Source organism: Delphinus delphis, chromosome 13 (assembly GCF_949987515.2).
Source record: "Delphinus delphis chromosome 13, mDelDel1.2, whole genome shotgun sequence".
Taxonomy (NCBI): domain Eukaryota; kingdom Metazoa; phylum Chordata; class Mammalia; order Artiodactyla; family Delphinidae; genus Delphinus; species Delphinus delphis.
Window position 1 is genome coordinate 72749215 of NC_082695.1, and position 13508 is coordinate 72762722.

At 43.3% G+C, this 13508-nt stretch overlaps 1 protein-coding gene across 1 annotated transcript in view; it reads left to right on the forward strand.

Annotated features, from left to right (window-relative positions):
- The first annotated feature begins 417 nt into the window (after positions 1-417).
- Positions 418-13508, forward strand: part of NEDD4L (NEDD4 like E3 ubiquitin protein ligase) — a 384213-nt gene continuing 371122 nt past the window's right edge. The window contains exon 1 of the mRNA XM_060029135.1: positions 418-525. The gene's annotated coding sequence lies outside the window, so the exon portion shown is untranslated. The remainder of the gene's footprint in view (positions 526-13508) is intronic.

Here is a 13508-nt window from a genome sequence, read left to right on the forward strand (position 1 = left end):
CAAAAACGGGGTTGGGAGCAAAAGCAGCGTACTGAGCATGCGCCCTGCACTCAACACCAGCAGAGGGGTGGGCAGACCACCTAAGCCACGCCTCTGGCCTGACCCTTGGACACACCCTTACCCTCACCCCGTACAAGGAACAAGCTCACTCACCCTGGGGAAGCCAGCAAACAAGGGAACCTGTTGTCTGTTCTCACTCCCCGCTGCTACAGCAGAGGCCCCAGTAAAGCCTGGCCGGAATTTCTTGTCTGGCCTCTCGTCAATTTCTATCGATTGGGAAAGACCAAGAACCCTGGCCGGTGTCAGCTTCATGTGGCACTAACGGAACCTCGAGGGTCCCTCCTGTATGTGAGGCTGAGGGGAGCTCGGGAGACCGCTGGATGAAAGTGCGTGAGCCCACCATAGGCCGCCTAGCCGAGGCCAAAAGGAGAACACGGCGGAAACTCAGCCACATCCACGGTGAAAATAAAAGCAGAAGGTAGACTGGGCTGGAGTGTAGGGAGAAAGCAGCCAACCTGGACCAAGGTGAGAGAGCGAATGGTCAGTTCCCAGCGCCATGATGCCCAGCAGGGCGCGCAGCAAGCAGGGACACAGGGAGCGTCACCCCAGGGTCCAGAGGCGTCCGAAGACTCCACGCAGACCTCCCCTCCTTTCCCAGGGCCTCAGGGGCTTATAATCCAAACACAAGGGTGTCGTCTCAGGAGGGGGCAGGGAGGAGGGGACGGAGGATTTCTGAGATGCTCACCATTTTTATGTAAAGAAAGCTGTTAACGTTCGCATCATACTTAGATTACCAGATTAGAATGGAAAGTTCATTCATTGTTTTGTTACCCAGTGAGAAGGGCTCTCGAGGAAGACCTTACATCTTATCTGAACATCTCAGGGCAGCATCAGAGACATTGGGATCTCCTGTGTATATTTTCTTTTTTTTGTTCTTTTTTACATCTTTATTGGAGTATAATTGCTTTACAATGGTGTGTTAGTTTCTGCTTTATAACAAAGTGAATCAGTTATACATATACACATGTTCCCATATCTCTTCCCTCTAGCGTCTCCCTCCCTCCCACCCTCCCTATCCCACCGCTCTAGGTGGTCACAAAGCACCGAGCTGATCTCCCTGTGCCATGCGGCTGCTTCCCACTAGCTATCTAACGTTTGGTAGTGTATATAGTCTGTGAACTTTGTTTCAGTCGTTGCCCTAGTAGAAGTACCCGCTTTATCTCTATGACTGAGGAAGGAAAGGCTGTGGGCATGGGCTCTAGACCCCTGCTCCTGCCATCTGCCTCTTCTGGCATGCTGAGTCTTGCATCTCATACCTGGGGCCTCCCGTGGATAGACCGACCGTCCACCTCACACGCCACTGATGTGACTGCAGCCACCATCGTTGTCTAGACCCTTCCTATTGTCCCTCCAATATCAGTGGATCTGAATGCTGACCCTGATTATGACGATAAGGACCATATTGTACTGGCACAAAGCGCCAGGCCCTGGACCAAATGCTTTGCATCATCATCACTTTTAATCCTTAACTGTTACCTTATGAGGTAGGTACCAATAACAGCAACATTTTCCAAACGGGAAAATTGAAGCTTAGAGAGTATAAATGACTTGATCCCAAATAGTAAGAGGCAGAGCTGGGCTTTGAGCCCTTAGCTCTTAACCACCACACAGCTCCCACTCAGTAGCCCTGCACCTGGGGAGCACAAGGGCTGAGCTTGCTATGTTGGGTGCAGTAGACATTGCTTGGACCTGGGCTCCATCAACGTCCAGCCAGTCACGTCCCCAGCTGCATCTCCCTGAACGTCTTGAGACGTTCAGAGATCCCTGAACGTCTTGCATCCTTTGTGGTACTCCTACACCTTCATCTCACGTTCACGACTCAGATGGTAGTGTCACCTCCTGGTTTGTAGAACCTTCTATGACTCCCCGTGGCAGTGAGTTGTTCCCTCCTGTGTGCTTCCACGGCGTCTGGCATGTGGATAGAATATCTCACGTGGAAATGTAATTACATATGTATAGGACAGTGGGTAGAATATCTCACGTGGAAATATAATTACATATGTATAGGACAATCACCTGAGTTGGACTGGAGGGTCCTCAGTGATAAGTCAATGTCATATTCACCTCTGAGGTTCTAGCCTAGTGAGGACATGGCGGAGACTGTGGACTGCCTTGCTGAAGCCTCTTCCAATCCTCAATCAGTGTGTCTTCCAGCACAGCAGAGGCCAGAAAGCAGAAAAATGACATTCAAATTCATTCAATATCATTCAAATGACATTCAAATTAATCATGGTTTCCATGATTAATTTAGGTCCTGCCAATCAAATGCATTCAGGTGAGACTGAGTTATGTTTGGAAAAGGCAAGGGGCCGGGAACGCATTTTGCTGGAGCGGATTTTAGTTTTTAAACTGTGACAGCAATTCCTCAAGTCAGACAGATCTTACAGTATGTAGTCCACATATATTTGTCACGGGGAAAAAAAAGAATAAATTTAATGAAACTGGCCTCTTAAAGGTTGCCAACAACCTCTAAGAACCCGTATCAGTCCCTCATCTCACTGAACCTGTTAACCATGACTTTCCCACGTGCCTTTTCAAAGAAAGTGGGCTTTGTATTATGTTTGATTTAGATCTATTAGAAATTCTGTTAAATTTGCATAGATTCTAGTTGATGGGAAAAGGGTGGGAAATAGTAACCCAGAAAGACAGTATAATCAAAAGGAAGGATTTTGTTGGGCAGCAAAGTTGAGACAGGCTAGGACCTGAGACCTGGGACCTGAGACCCTTAACTACAGTGCTTGCACCTGGACAAATGTCTCCTTGATCAACAGAATACAAAGAAGCTATAAGGGACTAAAAATGACTGCACCCATGGCAGTTGGGGCAAAGTATGAACAAAAACATACAAAATTGGCAAAACCCAGCTGCCACTTCTGAGGTGTCGGGAGCAAAAGCAGTGTACTGTGCATGACCCCTGCACACAGCACCACCAAGGGGGCGGGCAGACCACCTATGCCACCCTTCCGGCCAACCCACCAATCCACCCTCACCCTCACCCCATTTAAGGAACCAGCTCAAGTGCCACCCACAGAATCATCCTCACCCTGCCCTCGGGGAGTCAGCAAGGGAACATGTTACTTATTTTCTCTCCCTCATGCTTTGGTCCCAATAAAGCCTTGCCTGAATTTCTTGTCTGGCCTCTTATCAATTTCTATTAAGGAGTCCCAGAACCCAGATTGGTAACAAAGTCAACAGACGTCTGCTGAATCCCCAAAATCATACCAAAGAGGCAAGAATCTCAGCTTCCATGTAATGCTCAGTCTTAACTTTTGTTTGTGTAATTTTGATTGTGTTTCTCTCTACCTCCAGGATTCTATGCTTCTATGACATCTATGATGTACAGTAAACCGTAAAGTACACCAGGAAAACTCCCTGTGGCAGGGCGGGAGGACAGACTAGAAAGTCCTGGCAGAATTTTACCAGCCAGGCAGAGGGAAGCTCAGTGATTTGCTGAAGATCCCAGCGAGCTGGTAATCAAACCAGCTCTCTTTCTACCGCGCACTTTATAAAGTGGTCTTATTTTCAATAAACTTCTTGGTAGGAGCTGAGAATGACCAGAGCAGGAACCCCCAGAGCCAAGAGGCCAAGCATCCTGAAATGCTTCCAGCCTCCTGTGCAGTCTGATGGGGAAATAGACACCAGATCATCAGCAGAGCCACGGGAATTAGAAAGAGGCAGTGAGTTGTTCCCAGCATGGCCTTTGGTGCATCCCGATGGACAATGGTGCCGGGGATGAACGAGTATTTGTATGAATCTCAGTTTAAGAATCATATAGGCCAGAGCGATTGGTCTTTCACAGCTCTGTACCCAACGCTAAAAATAAAGCCTTAGTTTTGAGGTTATGCCAACAGTTTGCTGCATTGGTATGCAGGAGCCTTCCTCCAGTGCGAGAATTTACAACATGTTTTCAGTACCACTGGTAGAGGGGCTGTAGCAGGCATCCATTTGCTGAGCGTTTAAAGATAACGATGTACCCACGCTCCGTCCTTTCTTTAGCGCTAATGGACAGGAGCAAGCTGTATGGCTTCTTAAATAATACAGCAGCCTTTTGTGACCTCCCCCTTCTCAGGCAGCTCTTGCCACCAACTCAATTATTAACTTAGAGCTGCAAGGAACATTTCAGACGTTACTCAAGTATTCATCATCCACCCCACCCCACAAATGATATAAAAGGAAAATAATCAAAGACCCTTAAATAATCACAATTTTTAAAAAATATAAAGTAGAACAGACGGTTTTGTTTTAAGCTGTAAGTGAAAGTGGATTAATGTTTTTCTTAGAAAACATTTATTTGAGAATTTCAGATCAATTCCTGCTTTGCCCCCTGGTATGCCTTCTTCAATTGCAGTCACTGCTGTAGGTTTGACCCTGCATGTCTGTTAGTGGACTAGATAACAAATGTACCCAGGAAAAGTGTGGAGTAGAAAAGTTTGGATGTCTTGATATCCCTTCACCATGACCATGACCATGACCGCCATGTCCTACACCACATCCATCCGGCAACACTCCCCAGGTCCCTCCCGGACAGCACCGGGGACTACCTGCTCTCTCCCTTCTTGTCATTCCCATTGCCTGGGTCTTCCCTGTTAAGGTCAGTGCCAAGGACTTTTGACTTCTTTAGTGCATCTACATTTATGAAAGTGGGATTCTTATCCAGAGGAGTTAAAGGCAACGATCCAGAAATGTATTTAATTATGAAAGTAACAAATCAATATGAAAACAAAAGTTAGAATGTTGTAGAAGACTCTAGAGTGAAGAGGAAACACCCTCCTCCCTTTTCCCCATTCCGGCTTCCACTCCTCAGGAGGGCTGCTTCCAATCATTTCTCTTGTACATAATTCTAAATAAAATATGCCCCTATTTCCTGACTTGTCTCTTTAAATGGTATCTCTTGACTTCACACCACGAAAACGAGAAATTTACTTGTCATCTCCTCTTTCCTTCCTTCACCAAACTTTTGTTTATTATGTTTTAATCTTTTGCCTCTTCTATGAGTTTTCTATGAAATAAATGAAGACCAATTAAATGAGAAACCTGAGGGCTATAAATTCTGAGCTTGCTAGAGCAAGGGAGCCAGTGCCAGTCAGTTATGCTTTGGCAGAGACTCAAAAGCAGACTCATTAGGCAGAGGAGCAGGAAAGGTTTACAGCAGAAAAAAGGAAAGACTCAGACGTGCCCTGATTGGGGGCTGTTGGCCTGGGACGCTGTAGGCAGACCAGCTAGAAGTGGGACATCTTATGTGATTGGTCAGGGGTGCATTGACTTCCTCTGGTTGGTCTTAAGTTGAAGGGGGGGCAAAATTAGGGAAGCCATCAGTTATTAATCAAGTCCTGGCCATTTGGGGCTGATTGTTACAGAACTTATTGTTTAGCATCCTGGATTGTCTCTAGAGATAGGACTCTGGCTCCCTGCAAGTCTGACTTACAGCAGGCTGGCTTCCTGGTCGTTTATTGTAGATAAGGGCTTTTTCTTAGGCAAGTTGCTGCAGGTTGTGAATCAAAGTTCTATTTTTGTATATGGCCTGGCCATTGTCTGTTTGTATATTCAGTCTCTCACAACTTAATAAGTTTAAATAATAGAATTAAACCTCTATTTTTAATCTTTAAACCGTAAACAGTATCTTTTCCTCCCCATTCTGTAAGATTCCCCCACCATCTTCTACTCTCTGTCCCTCCACTTCCCAACTTCTGCCAGCTACAGCATTATTTTTATGATATAAAAATTTACAATACACTATTAATATCCCTTTCGGTAAGTACACAAATTTCATGATGTGTCTATAGTCGAGTCTGAAAATTAAGAGCCAATAAGCAACATTTATAATACTATAATTATATAAATATAAATAAATTAATAATATAAATACTCTTTACTACCTGAAGAAAAGTAGTGGGATTCCATCCAGAGAAAAGGAACAGTGATTTTATGTCTCTATACCTGTGCCACTGGAAGGGTAGTATTTTAAGCGTGAATAGTGTCAACAAAAAATTAATCAGTTGATCTAAGAAAGAAATGGAAATTTTTTTGAGCCAAAATGAGGATTATAATTTGAGAACAGCCTTTCAGAAAGCTCTGAAAACTGTTCTGCCTGTTACAGGTCAAAGCACAGTTATATAAGTTTATGAGACAGAGGGCTGTATATTAAATGACGTATTATTGACAGTTTACACAATCCAGATCAACGAGGACAGAGTGAGTAGTGGGTCATGGGTCATCATGGCCCATTACAAGATTACGGAAGGTTACCTCCTAAAGAGGTCTGGTTAATGCAGATGCACAACACACACTAAAGGAGGAAGGCCCAAATAGGCAAAGAAAAATTTTACATTTTTCTGGTCTTGCCATAAAATATGAACTTTATTTCATCAATATAGAAAATTCATTCTTTTCTATTACAGTTACAAATATGTTTTCTCCCAAAGGGAGACACGTCAGGTAATTGTCTGGGTACTTAATTCTAAGTTCTAGATTCAGGACCTTGAAGGCATTGTTCCATTGTTATCTACTATTCAGTGTCATGCATAAAATCATCTGATATCAATGTGATTTCCATTCTAAGTAATTTGTTTTTAATTTTCTTTTTAGAAGCCTTCAGAATTGTTTCTTTACCCTTGTTATTTGGAATTTAGTGAAGATGTATGTAGAAAGTCATTTTGGATGAAGATCTAAAATCATCCTACCCGTTATTCGGCCTATGACTAGGGCTAGTCCTCTCACCGGGATTATTAGAATCTCCTCCCCGTCAGACAAGGCGTCTCTAAATATTAGTTGCCAAGGTTGTCTTCTAACTCTGTGCTTTGACAATGTCATTCCTAGTTTAAGTGACTCCTTGAGAGACAGCATATTACATCAGAAAGCGAACCACTTTAGAGTCATGGGAACCTGAGTTCAAACCACAGCTGTATCCTCCTGCCCCCAGTTGGGTGTTTTGGGCTGTCTGTTCTTTAGAACCCGCCCCAGTCCTTCTAGCTGGCTGAAGAGCATAGTAGAGAGCTGAGGTGGCAACCTTAGTGTTTCTGCTTCCTCCCCATTCCCAACCCCTAGTGTCAGGGGTGGGGTCCCATTCAAGGCTGATGAGCAGAAGTGTCTATGGTTATCGGCAACAAATTTGGGTTTCCTCCCGTCTCAGCCATTTCCTCCCTGTATCATTTTCAGGAAAAGTTACTGAACTTCCCAAAGCCTCCATTTTATCATCCATTAGCTGGAGATAATAACTCTACTTCTTATGGTTGTTGTGAAGCATAGATTAAATGAGAATTTGCATATAAAACACCTACTACAAGCAAGAATTGTCAATTTCGTCATTAGGGTAAACACTGTGTCTGTCCAATGGGTTTGAGTCTGACACTCATCATTGGGAGCAGGGGAATGAGGGAGCACGTGTAAAATGATGGGAATCGTGATGTGTGTGTGAGTGTGTGCATGGGAACTAAATACTCATGAAATACCATAAGATATCCAAAGGATGTACATATAAAAAGAAAACCTGGCCTGGTCGATGTCCCTAGATAAACGGAAGGAAGCTTAAGTAACAGCATTTTTAAAGTGTCGAAGCAGCTCCGGAGTGGTTTTCAAAAACACAAGTGAAGATTGCAGGCTCTAAAGCAGGTATAAATGGACTACCGAACCATATATAGGCCAAGCAGCAGAAACTATCATTTGTGCCAAGTGTAAGCAGACAGGCAGGTGCATGGACCCCATCTGGGAAAAACAAGCGAGAGAAGAAGAGGGAAGGTGGCATTCAGAGAGGAAGTGACCTGGGGGAAAAATAAAATTTCTGAGCCGAGAGTAACTAAGATAGAGAACATAGCGTATTTGGGCGTGTGCGTGTGTCTGCATGCTTATGAACGTGTTACTGGCCAGGTCAAGGGAGGAGAGAGAGAAAATAATAAAATAGCATACAGTACAATGAGTGATGGCAGATCAATTCTGAAATAGATTTGGTACTTCTGAAACATCATTGATAAAAAAGTGAGGAGGAGATTTTAAAAATTTTTATAAAGGAAAATTTTAAGCATGTAGACAACATTTTAGAGAATTGTTCACCCCAAATATTCACCACCCAGCTTCAAAAATTGTCAACTCATGGCCAGCATCAGCAGTCACCCACTATTTGGTCTTTTGTGTCTGCTTCTTGTACTTAGCTTAATGTTTTTGAGATTCATCCATGTTGTGGCATGTATCAGTATGTTATTCCTTTTTATTTGTGAAGAGGACTCCATCTCATGGATATATCACTTTGTTTCATCCATTCATCAGTTCGTGGACCTTCAGCTTACGTCCAGTTTGGGACTATTATGAATAATGTTGCTATGCACATTCATGCACAAGTCTTCGTGTGGACATACGTTTTCATTTCTCTTGGGTAGATTTACTAGGTATGCTTACGTTTAACTTTTTAACAATCTGTCAAAAGTGTTTTCCAAAGTGGCTGTACCATTTTATATTCTGACCAGCGGAGTCCCAGTTTCTCTATGTACTTGGTATTGTCTCTTTTTTATTATAAACATTCTAATGGGTGTGAGGTGATATCTCAAAGTGACTTTACTTTTCGTGCTCCTAATGGGTAGTTATGTTGAGCATCTTTTCATGTGCTTGTTACCCATGTGTGTGTCCTTTTTGGTGAAATAGCTATTCAAGTATTGTGCCCATTTTTTAATTGAGTTGTTTGTTTTCTTATTGAGTTGTAAGAATTCTTTATGTATTCTGGGTACAAGTCTTTCATCCGATATATGGTTTATATAAATATTTTCTCCCAGTCTATGGCTTGTCTTTATTTTCTTCATGGTATCTTTTAGAACGTGGGTCCCCAACCAGTCCCGCTCCGTGCCCTATTAGAAGCTGGGCCGCACAGCAGGATGTGAGCGGTGGGAGAGTGAGCAAGGCTTCATCTGCCGCTCCCCATTGCTCACGTTACCGCCTGAACCATTCCCCCCGTAACCCCCACCCCCGCTGAGGAAAAATTTTCTTCTACAAAACCGGTCCCTGGTGCCAAAAAGGTTGGGGGCTGCTGTTTTAGATCACAAATTTTTTAAATTTAATGAACTTTAATTTATCAATTCTTTTCTTTTATGACTCACGTTTTAGTGCTGTATCTAAGAACACTTTGCCTAAATCCAGGTCACAAAAATTCTCTTCTATGTTTCCTTCTAGAAGTTCAGTATTTTAAACGTTTGTATTTGGTCTGTGATGCTCTGTGTATGGTGGAGGTAAGTGTCTAAATTCACTCTTTTTTTGCATATGGATATACTATTGTCCTAGTGCCATTTGCTGAAAAGAAACCTCATTGACACGTTTTGGCATCTTTGTTAAAAACCAATTGACTTAAATGCCATAAGTGTAAGGTTTATTTCTGGACTGTATACTGTTCTACTGACTTATTTGTTTTTACCCAAATTCTACACAGCCTTAATTAATTGTCAATTAATTAAGTAATTATAGTAACTTTTGAAATTGGATAGCGTAAGTCCTTTAACATTGTTTTCCTTTTTCAAAATTGTTGTTTTGTGATAAAGTGATCATTAATACCAGGATACTCCTACTTCAACTTTTAAAATTTGAGATCAAACCACACTGTAATCAAGCTTCAGCATGGGTTAATCTCTCTGGCTTAGAGACATTTATTTCTTCATCCACCAACTCTCTAGTGGGTGCCTTCTCTGGGGCAAGCGCATGTATTCATCATGTATTCATCTGGGGCAAGTATTCATCGTGATTGAGATTCAGTCTCTGACCTGGAGGGGTTCGTGGTCTCAGACCCAAATATGCATGTTCACAAAAAAGACAGTACCTCTTAAAGCCTTAAAGATCAAGTGTGTGCAAATCATGCATGCAAGATGCCATTGGCGCACAGAGCATAGACCAACTCATTCTGCTGGATGGGGCCCTAGAAGGATTTACATAGGAGGTGACAATTAACAGAGGCTTTGACAAACGGGTTGATTTTACCAAAATGAGCTGAAGGAGTTCATCCAGGGCTGGGAAGGCCCTGGGTAGAGGCAACGGGGCTTAAAGGCAGATCAGAGAGAGGTCGTGTTGGAGAAGGTGCCGGGGACAGAACACAAGGCTAGAAAAGCTGGGAACAGTCTTTAGGGTCAGGAACTTCAGGCAGTGTTGACGTGACTGAGGATAGCTAGGGCCTAAGGGGATTACAGAGGAGGCAGCTTGCTTACCTGCTCTGTGCAAAGACACAGTCTGCCCTACCCTGCTCAGTCCTCTCAAAGAACATTCTTTTCTTGTCGGGAGGGAACAGGGAGAGAGTGAACAGCCCACACAAATCTACTGCTCCTACGAGAAAGAGTACTAGAAGACACCCTACCCGTGTGAGTCACCAATATCATCTTCTGACTTAAATGACAAAACATTCTTATTATTACCTGCACACTTGAAACCTGGAAGGTCTGAGGTTAACTCGGGCCATTATCCAGGTTGACCAGAGGATGAGCTTTGCGCCCTCCTGGTCATACATTTTAATACCTCCCCAAGGTTTGTGCTCTTCTCTTCCTCCTTTTCAAAGTCTGCTGGGTATTATTTAAGACAAGCCTTTGCCCCTAGAGCCTCCTTTCCAACCACTGTTTGGAAAATAGTCACAGTAAATGAGATCTCTCTTTTCTGGTAAATTTTCACTGGCTGTAGACTAATACCGAATCGATTGTGTGTATTACACGAACTGTTGAGATTATTTCTGCTTGGAATGGAGACAGAGTCTATATTTCAGGAATGGTACTCACAGAACACTACCAGGGTCCTCATCATAGATTCCTGCCAACAGGAATCTGTCTGATAAATAAGTGGCCCAGTACTGGATATCACTGACCCCATCCCAACCTTCTAGGAGTCAACATAATGTTGAGGTGACACTTGAGCCAGATACGTAAGGAGAGGACCTGGGCAATGCCAGAGACATCTTTCCTCCCATTTTATTATGTCTTCTACCTTTTGATCCCTTAAAGACTTTGAGGAGAGGTAAAGTTAAGAATTTTTGTGATTTAAGAGCTTTATCAGTGTCAAGAGTTATGATACATATGGTCAGTTGGCTAAGACACAGCCAATCCAGTCTCTGAGATATCTACTTATTCAGCCACCCTTGTAGCTAAAGACAATCGTGTACAGTCAATGAGCTAAAAAGAGGCATGTGACAAAATCTTCTGCAAAACGTTTTCCTTTACTGAGAAACATTTGAGGAAATGTTCTTTTACTGTTAGTCCTTGTCCTTCCTCCACAGCTTCCTATTACGTAGTTCTGTTGCAGTGTCAGAAGCAGTAGCAGCCATTTGGAGTAAAAATCGATTGGAATCAGGCAGCATGAAACCAGCAGACATGAGAAGCATCAGGAGAGCTCCAAGGACGGGACAGAGAAGGGGGCGCGGTGCATACAGAGAAGGTTCAGAAGCAAAGCAGGGAAATTATTTGATTGGCTGTAGCTTAAGCAGTTGCCTTATTTGGAAAAGACTAGCTGGCTGTTTGTGATTGGTTGTCTTTAGGTTTTGATTTCTTTCCCCAGAGGCATTTCCGGCTTAGATTTGGGTTTGCCTACATAGGCTACTAAGACCACCTCAACATAATGACCACTTTGTTGAAGTCATTTAACATCAGTCAGGTCTTCCCCACACTCTAACACTCCTATTCTCTGCTCACATCTCCCTCTGCCTCTCTCATGTAAGGATACATGTGATTACATTTAGGGCCCACTCAGATGATCCACGATAACCCCACCAGCTCAAGATCCTTAACTGATTCACACCAGCAAAGTCCTTTTTGCCATATAAGGTAACTAGTCACAAATTCTGGAGATTAGGACATGGACATCTTTGGGGGTGATTAGTTAGACTACTGTACCTCACAAATCCACTTCTGCCCCTGACCCTCTCACAGCCAATCAGACTGCTTCCCCTAAGCCCTGCCCACATGGTAATTCCAAATCTGCCGCTGGCTGTGAGCTCGAGGAGTGGTCTTGAAGAGGAGTCTTGGAATGTGGCAGCTGAAGCGACCATGTTTAAATCAAAAAGGCTTAGGTGTGAATGATTCAGGTGTTTCATTAAACCCTGTTGGATACTGTGCCCTGTGTAGCTGTACACCAATGACCTGGTAATAACAGAGCTGGTACTGCTGATTCTTTCTCCCATGTGAAAAGAAGAATCAGATGCATTTGTGTGGTATGTGTTAGGGAGGGGTAAAACCAGTTAATAAGTTCTATTCCTACAGGATATAACCCCCTTCACCTTGAGAATTAAGTAGTTTAAGGAACTCCTTTATGTCCCTGGGGCCCACAAACTGGCACTCTTCTGAGGACCCCCTGTGATTAAAAAGCAATAAGAAAAAAATAACGAGAAGGAGGTTTGCTTACCCCTAATAAATCATTCACATGGCTCAGCAGTCATACTGGAACACTGGGACTGTAGTACTTGCTGACTCAGCATCAGAAGGGCTTCATATTTAAGCTTATTTTCCAGCAAAGATCAATTCTTAGTGATCCATCAATCCATCCATGTACCTGTCCCAGGCTCCCATTTCTAGGGGAGATCAGGACCTAGGACAAGCCACATGGAATGATCCTATATGCATTTTTATGCTGATGAAATCAAATTGATATAAAGGCTGAGAGATGCAGAAGGGAGAGGAAAGGTCCTATCTGCTTTTCTTTGGTGATGGAGAAATTTTGAAACAAATGTATATATACAATCCTCATGTGTTTTTCAAAAGGTCACCTAAGAGATAACCATGATCTTTTCTATTTTGAACTATTTTAAGATTTTTGGAATACTTTAGAGAATTGATTATTAAACACACATGCATCTTTAACCCAGCTGTCAGACGTTAACATTTTGGCATATATAATTTGGATTTCCCTTCTCTTTTTAAATTTTACGTCATTTTTATTTATTTATTTATTTTTATTTTTTAGCTGTGTTGGGTCTTCGTTTCTGTGCGAGGGCTTTCTCTAGTTGCGGCAAACGGGGACCACTCTTCATCGTGGTGTGTGGGCCTCTCACTGTCGCGGGCTCTCCTGTTGCGGAGCACAAGCTCCAGACGCGCAGGCTCAGTAGCTGTGGCTCACGGGCTTAGTTGCTCCGCGGCATGTGGGATCTTCCCGGACCAGGGCTCGATCCCGTGTCCCCTGCATTGGCAGGCAGATTCTCAACCACTGCGCCGCCAGGGAAGCCCTCCCTTCTTTTTAATAAGTAAAATATAACAGAAGATTTTTAGAGCAGTGAAACTACTCTGTTTGATATTATAGTGGTAGATACCGGCCATTATACATTTGTCCAAACCCATAGAATGTGCAACACCAAGAGTGAACCCAGAGGTAAACTATGTGCTTTGGGTGATTATGAGGTGTCAGCGTAGTTTCATTGATTATAACAAAGGTAGCACCCTGGTGGCGATGTTGATAATGGGGGTGGTAGTGGGGGTGGCTGTGTGTATGTGAGGGTAGAAGGTAAATGGGAA